The sequence below is a fragment of the Adiantum capillus-veneris genome, chromosome 11 (genome assembly GCF_014529385.1).
Source record: "Adiantum capillus-veneris isolate H3 chromosome 11, ASM1452938v2, whole genome shotgun sequence".
Lineage (NCBI taxonomy): Eukaryota > Viridiplantae > Streptophyta > Polypodiopsida > Polypodiales > Pteridaceae > Adiantum > Adiantum capillus-veneris.
In genome coordinates, this window is record NC_140941.1 from 93,021,574 (window position 1) to 93,029,000 (window position 7,427).

General features: G+C 40.2%; 1 pseudogene; it reads right to left on the reverse strand.

Moving 5' to 3' along the window:
* LOC147447656 (uncharacterized) overlaps positions 1-4,580 on the reverse strand; it is a 47,384-nt pseudogene extending 42,804 nt beyond the window's left edge.
* Between the last annotated feature and the right edge of the window lie 2,847 nt (positions 4,581-7,427).

The following is a 7,427-nucleotide window of genomic DNA, read 5'->3' on the forward strand; positions in this document are numbered from 1 at the left end:
TCCAAAAAAACTATATGAAGGAGTTAAACCATAGATGCCATGAAGTCTAGGGTTTGGAAGGAAATGCAATCAAAGAATCCCCACTCTTTCTCCCTTGCACTCACACACTCAAAGAAAGAACACAAAAGAGAATATCAAAACAGCACAAAGAGGAAAACATAAAGACTATGGTCATATTCTATCATGGGTAATATGAAAGGGTTAATAGATGAGTTAATGGCATTCAATCTTTGCTCACCAAATAGGCTACGAATTTTTCTTTGGAATTGTAGTTTTGTGCTTACCATAATATATATGTTTTGTGTACAAATCCTCTTGGTTCATAGCAAGATAACTACACTTACATCAAAAGAAAAGTTATAGTCTATGAGAGGTAGTATGATGGGATCTAGTGAAAGAAGTATTTCATTGAGCCTTTCTGGCCAAAGAGAAACACTATGCGTTGTTGAAAGTGTATCTTACGGCTAATCCATACGTTAATTCTAATAGATCGCACAGAGTGGAAGCGATAGAAATTCTCATCATGTGGATTATTCATGTAGGATAACTATAGTATGTGCAAAATATAGATATGAGAGAAGAGAAGAGAAGAGAATTTCCCTCCCAAGCCCTATTCTTGCCCGTAGGCAATAAGAATACTACACTGAGAGATGTACCTATAGCAAGGAAAACCTAGAATTTATAGAGAGAATGAATTTCTAAGAGTGAGAGAGATAGGTTTGGTTGAGGAGATAAGATTAGATATATATATATATATGTGTTGGATTAGAGATGAAAAAGAAAACAACAAGAAATCAAGAAAACATCAATGTAGAACACATCTTACTTGACAAACCCTTTGGCACCATTATTGATGGAGAGAGAAGAAGAGTGGAGCATTCAACTTTGATTGATATACCAAGTGCAAGACCTTCTTTGATTAGAGTTGATCTTCCAAGGTTAGCTTGCAAGAATGGCTAGTCTTCCTCTAGGAGAAAGTGTAGGCTTAGGCTTATGTATTGGCTAAGTACAATTTGGCATTACTACTCACTCCCTCATGAATTCCTCTCATCAATGGCTTGAATACTTGAGTGGTTTTAAAGGAAGAAGAGGTCCCCTTTTATAGGTGAAGGGAACCCCCAAGGGTTTACACAAGAAGAGAAGAGCCAGTGTGAACAGAAACTGGAAAAGGTGGAAATGAGTTGTCCTTGCATGATGTGGACAGATTGGGGTCCAGTATTTGATCATATCTCATCAACCGTGGCTCCAAATAAAAAAGTAAAAATATGGGCAGAAAATTCAGCTCATTAGCTACGACTCCCATTTTATATACTTTTTCTAATTTGGATTGGAACCTTGTGTTAAAAAATCATCAAAATAGGGTACAATTTTGGCAGCAAAAGTCTTCTTGTGGTCCCCTTAGCCTAAACTTTTATTTGATTCCAATGGACACCTCATGCCATATGAAAGCATGACATTGCTCTTTGACAAAGTTTTGTAATCATGCTTGCAATAATGCACTAAAATAAGTGTATCTTTGAAATCATGCCACCTATTGTCCCACTAGGATCTGATTCCCTCCTAGTAGCTATTCAAAAGCAATATAAGAAAAATATGAAAAATACATAGAATATATATATATTGGAAGTTACCCTAGATATAGGATCTAGCTAGGGTGTGAGATAATAATGAGATAGTAGAAAGAAAAAATCAATGCTGTTTGCCCCAAGTTAAAGAGGCAGAGCTATTGACGCTTTTCCCATAGTACTTTTTGACGGTAAAGTAAGAATACGTTACCCTTGAGATACATAATAGGATGAGATAGAAAGCATATTATTATACTTAAATATGCATATGTACATTATAGAAAATATAATGATGTATCTAAAAAGTTACAAGATAACTCTTGTAGCATGCGTTCCCACTATGTACGTGTCACAGCACGACACCGCAAGGTGGAAGATCGTGTGGCACCACGCTGCACGAACGACAACGACAAGAAGATATCGCCCTCAATGTTTGCATTGGAAGGCTCCCAAGCGACTAGAAAGGGGAAGGGGATCTCAAGTTTCACAAGTCCCTGGCCCGCATTCAAACAACATTCCCGATGGTACAATGGGATCCAACAACAATTACCTCTCTTACGCACGAGCATCACATCGACCATGCAATCCTCACTTTCAAGACCAAGGCGTACCGAATCAAACTCCTTGAGCAATCAAGACTTCTCAAGGACACTAAAATGTGGTTTGCAAAAGGCCTTACGCCCGCCCAACTCAAACAGAAGAAGTAGAATTGCGAAAGATGCGAGAAGCGCGCAAAGCAGGGAAATGGGTAGTCTATCGAGAAGGTAAAGCTATTATCCAGGAGTTTTGAAGTCCGAAAATGGATCCCTCCTCACCTCCTCTTTCATAGTTTTTTTTCATCTTAGCTCCCCCTTTCTTTTTACCCCTCACTTGACCCTCAGTCCTTAACTGAGATGTATCTCACAATCCCTCCGCTTCGAAAGACCTTTTGTAATGTCTTGTTTTCAGTCCCATAGGTCATATATGACCTCCATGGACAATAGTTCAATCTATCTATCCATCTATCTCTCTCCCCCCCCCCCCTCCCGTGCCCCTCTTTAAGTCTCTAGCTCTTCTTCTGTCTCTATAGATTTTTCACCTTCTCCATATATATAGTCTCAAAAGTAGACCTACATCCATCTGCCTTTTGGCTACACCTACCTAATCTAGAAGGCAGTGAGGGTGACATTGAATTTCTCGATTGTTGCTTCATGATGAAGAGGGGCCCCCTTGACCTATAGATTCTTGCTACCTCCCCTTCGTCTTCATAAGTCGTAAGAAATAAAGATATCTCTTCCCTTCTCCAATTTGCCCATGTCCCTTCAACTGCTACTTTAGCTACTAGCCTCAAAGTGGGGAAATAATTAGTCCCTTTCACACACAGTCAAGGTTAGATTTTTGGGAGCTTCAAACATTTGCTTGTTTTAAGAAATAACTAGTACATGACCCGCGTGTTGCTGCAGTGGCCAAGAGAAAACCTATCTTTTTATCATCCACGTTGAATATCCACTTTTTTTAATATCAATCTCACCCACCCTTCTCCCCATGATGACATGGATAATGCTATAGTATCATCCATGGAGTAGATAACCTCCACCCATCCCCACAACCCTCTCTCCATGTTTTGAGTTCAGGTCTTATTCGTTCAAGTTTTGAGGTTTCTTTGGAATGCTCTTTTTACATTAAGAGATTCCCCTCTTCTTCTTTTCTCTCTTAATGTCGCATGTAATCTCTCTCTCTCTCTCTCTCTCTCTCTCTCTCTCTCTCTCTCTCTCTCTCTCTCTCTCTCTCTCTCTCTCTCTCTCTCCTCCTCCCATAGGGTAGCACACAATATGATGCACCAGCCCATGCCGAGAGTGCAGGGTTGGTGCCGAGAGTGTAAGGCTCAACTCCTTGTGTAGCATGGATGGCCCATGTGACCAAGCTCACATACGAGAAAGCACAATGTATGGATGAAGTTCTCACATGATCTACTTCTCTTTCCAATCCAAATGAATGACATGTGTGTCTCACTTTGTCCCAAGAACACACACACGCACATGCTTCTATTGATGTGTTGGCATGTTTGCATCCTCTCTCCCTCTCTCTCTCTCTCTCTCTCAAATTAAAATTTGAGCTTTCTACAAACTTGCTTGTGTTCTCTTTGGTTTTAGTAAAAAGTACACCACTAGTAGGCAATGAAGCCCAATCAAACTGATGGTTTTTCAACCATGGCCAAATGTTTCCCTTTAAAAAATTGAAGCATAATTTACTTGTTGCTTTATCAATATTTTCCACACTTGATGATAATCTCCCTCTAAGCACATGCAGTTATCGCTCTTCAGGAATCATGTATGCCCACGCATGCCAATAACCACCTAAGGAGATACACTACATGGCAATCCAAATAGCTTCACAACGCTTAGGAGGGAGGGGACTGATTTACGGGCATGTTCCTCTTCCTTCCCTCTAAGCACGATTGTGTCCTCTTCGTGTTGCCTCTCAGTCTCATCAATATCACCTACATCATCATCCTCTTCATAGCTAGCGTTTGAGTTGTGTGTATTTGCAAATAGTTGCAACCATGCAAGCAGCCCATACACATGTCTTTCCATGCCATCAAAGTGTACAACATGTTCATTGTTGGGATTGGCCGAATGATTCTACATGGGATTGTTGTGAAGATCAAGCCTCGTATTTTTGTGTAGCACACCACCATTCTGCATCCCATCTTGTCTTGCATTGATGCAAGAGTCATGGCTGCGAGAAGCTGGCCTGTTATCCAGGTCTCGGTCATTCCTTCCAGTTCCATTGCCAGTTCCATAGCTATAAGCAACAGATCCATTGTTTTACGAAAAAGGGATTCCTCTATTGTGACCAAGGCAGCTACCACTATTGGGGGTCGTCCCTATCGCTACCGTTTGGGAGGCACTGACAATATGCGATGCATTGAATGTGTACGGACCATCTGAGGGGCCCTTACTACTCAAAGGAGTCGGAGAGATTATTGGATGATAATTGAGAATAGCTTGCACCGATTGAAACAAGCAGTGTCATTGCTAACAAAAAAATTCTCTCTCTCTCCCTTTCTCCCCAAATTGTTATTACGATGTCTCTTCTTCTCTCTCTCTCTCTCTCTCTCTCTCTCTCTCTCTCTCTCTCTCTCTCTCTCTCTCTCTCTCTCTCTCTCTCTCTCTCTCTCTCTCTCTCTCATAACTTCTTCATCTGAACTCCGATTTACGTTATCTATAGCCTGAATCAAAGAGAACAACACCCTATATGCATTGATGTAAAGACATAATTTTTTTGAGCACTGGAAGGCTTTATGTAACAGCATCTCAAAATTAAACAAATTGTCAAAACTTTGCGTTTTCTTTGCCGACTTGAAGGCAATGTCGGACAAAACTTGCAAGGGTGGAAAATCCACACTCTCATGGAGAATGATGCAACATCTCCAAGGAATTTGGACGCTAATCCAACCATGTCGTCTACAACAACGAAAGCAATGATCATGGCTTACTTGGTCTCATTATAAGAAACTATCAACAAGCAAGCTGAAGAGTTGCGCACACTTGCAATGGAGAATGGCACGTTAAGAGTTCTTATTGTGGAGAATGGGCACCTCAAGAAGGTTCTTGAAATGCAAACATGCTTGATGCATCTTGAGAATGAAGTTCAAGAATGTAAGCGCTCTCTTGTTGACATGAATGTATTGAAAGAGCGCTTGAGCAAAGTTGAGAGTGATCATGTATTGAAAGAGAAAACGATAGATACAATATGACATGATGTATGTGAAATGAGAAATGCATCCAAATCATGGGTTGATATATGTAAGGATAATGTGGTTTCTACATATCATATTATGCAAGCCGTTGTCCAAGCAAAGAATGTAGAGAATGTGGACACTCAAGAATTGCAAGAACGGCAAAAACGCTCAAAGAACATCGTCATTTGTGGAACCAAGGAGGAAAGCATAGAAACACCTCAATCTCTTGCGGTTGCTATTCAAGAGTTTTTTGCTACATACTTTGGCATGTCTAGAATCATGATTTATGGTGCACATCGAGTTGGAAAACAAGGAGTCTCTCGCTCAAGAGAAAGACCTATTGTATGTACCATGGATGATGAGGTAAAGAGAAAGATCATCCTTGACAATAGTTGGATCTACCTCAAAGGAATGGATTGTAATGCATATGAGGATCGCACTCTTATGCAACAAAATGCACGTCGCAAAGCATATGAGGAAAGAAGCAAGAAGGTTAAGGTGTCATTTCAAGAAGAAAAGTCACTTGAAGAGGATGCAATCCCACCCAAAAAATAGAGACACGTGATCTATGAGACCAACTCACCCTTGCAAATAAGCTTTTGGAATTGTAATGGGTATCCATGGAATGCGGGAATGATGAGCTTACCAATGACTCCGATGCGGTACTTCTTGTCGAAACATGGGAGCATGATGCGCAACAAATTCTTGGATTTGACAAATACAATATGCATTCTTTGATGTGGGCAAAAAATGCAAATCAACTTAGAGGCCAAGGAGGCGTAGCATGTATGATAAAAAAAGGTTTGAAAGATGTTTCCATTGTCAAAGAAAATAAGTATAAACACTACCTATGGCTGAAAATCAACCCAACAAATGGTCAACTCATGTTTGTGGCTGGTTGCTACATTCCTCACTATGACTCCACCTTTTATGCTCGCTTGCATATGGATAGATATCGGTCTTTGTTGAACTAGAGGAAGACATTACTCATTACAAGGACCAAGGTGAAGTCGTTGTCTTTGGAGACATGAATGCTCGCACAAATACGTTATAACACAACACACAGCAAGTTGACATGCTGCATGTTTCAAGAAGAATGGATGACTCATACATGTATAATTAAAGTTCTAATGATGCAAAGAACTGGATCACTATGGAAAGTCACTTCTACATATGTGCAATAGTACCGGAATGCTCATTCCAAATGGTGTATCTTTATGCCAAGGCACCAATGACTTAACATGTAGAAATCACAATGGTGATAACGTGATTGACTATATGTTGTTTTTGGAAGCCACTTTAGAATGCATACAAAGCTCTACACTTAGTGAATGGAATCTAGAATCGGATCATAGGATGTTATGTATTGACCTCAAGTGTGGTAAAAGACCCGAGCATGTAGCCTCCAATATGATGTGAATCATTCGTACCTACGTCTAGACGTCAAACGAGCACTTATATATGCTAATATGGTGGACCAAATGTTAAGCATGACAGAGAATCAAGAGAGCCCAACATTAAAATGCAAGTGGAAAGTTTTCAAAGAAGTAATTTTCTCTTGTGCGAAGGAACTTTTCAATGAAACACATGTCTTGCAAAAGGTCTAAGAAGGGTAGCACCAAGAAGAAATGGTTTGACATGGAATGTAGTCAAGCCTGGATGTAAGCAAAGACAAGGAAGTCTACTTGGAACATTCACACACATACAAAGCACTTGTTCAAAAAAAGAGGAGAAGGTGGGAAGTTAAAAAACAACTTCTTTTAGCACAAGAGAAAGCACATGCATGTGGCAAGTTTTGGCAAAATCTAAAAGGCAAGTGTGTTGAGAGCTTTGGTAACTTAACTCTTGAGGATATGTATACTCATTGCAAGAATCTCTATGAGCAACCCAATGTTGATAAGATGGAGTGTTGTAGCTCCCTTCCGTTTATGCCTCCCTTCTTTACCATTGAAGATGTATGCCGCACACTTGAGAAACTTGCTACTCGTAAGGTAGGGGACCTTCAAGGTGTCAAGGCTGAAATGATTAAATGGACAAAGGAGAAACACGGTATTGGATACATGATATGTTTAACTTTGCACTTCAGCATGGCATGCCTCACAATTGGAGTACTTGGATCAAACCTTTGCATAAAGGAG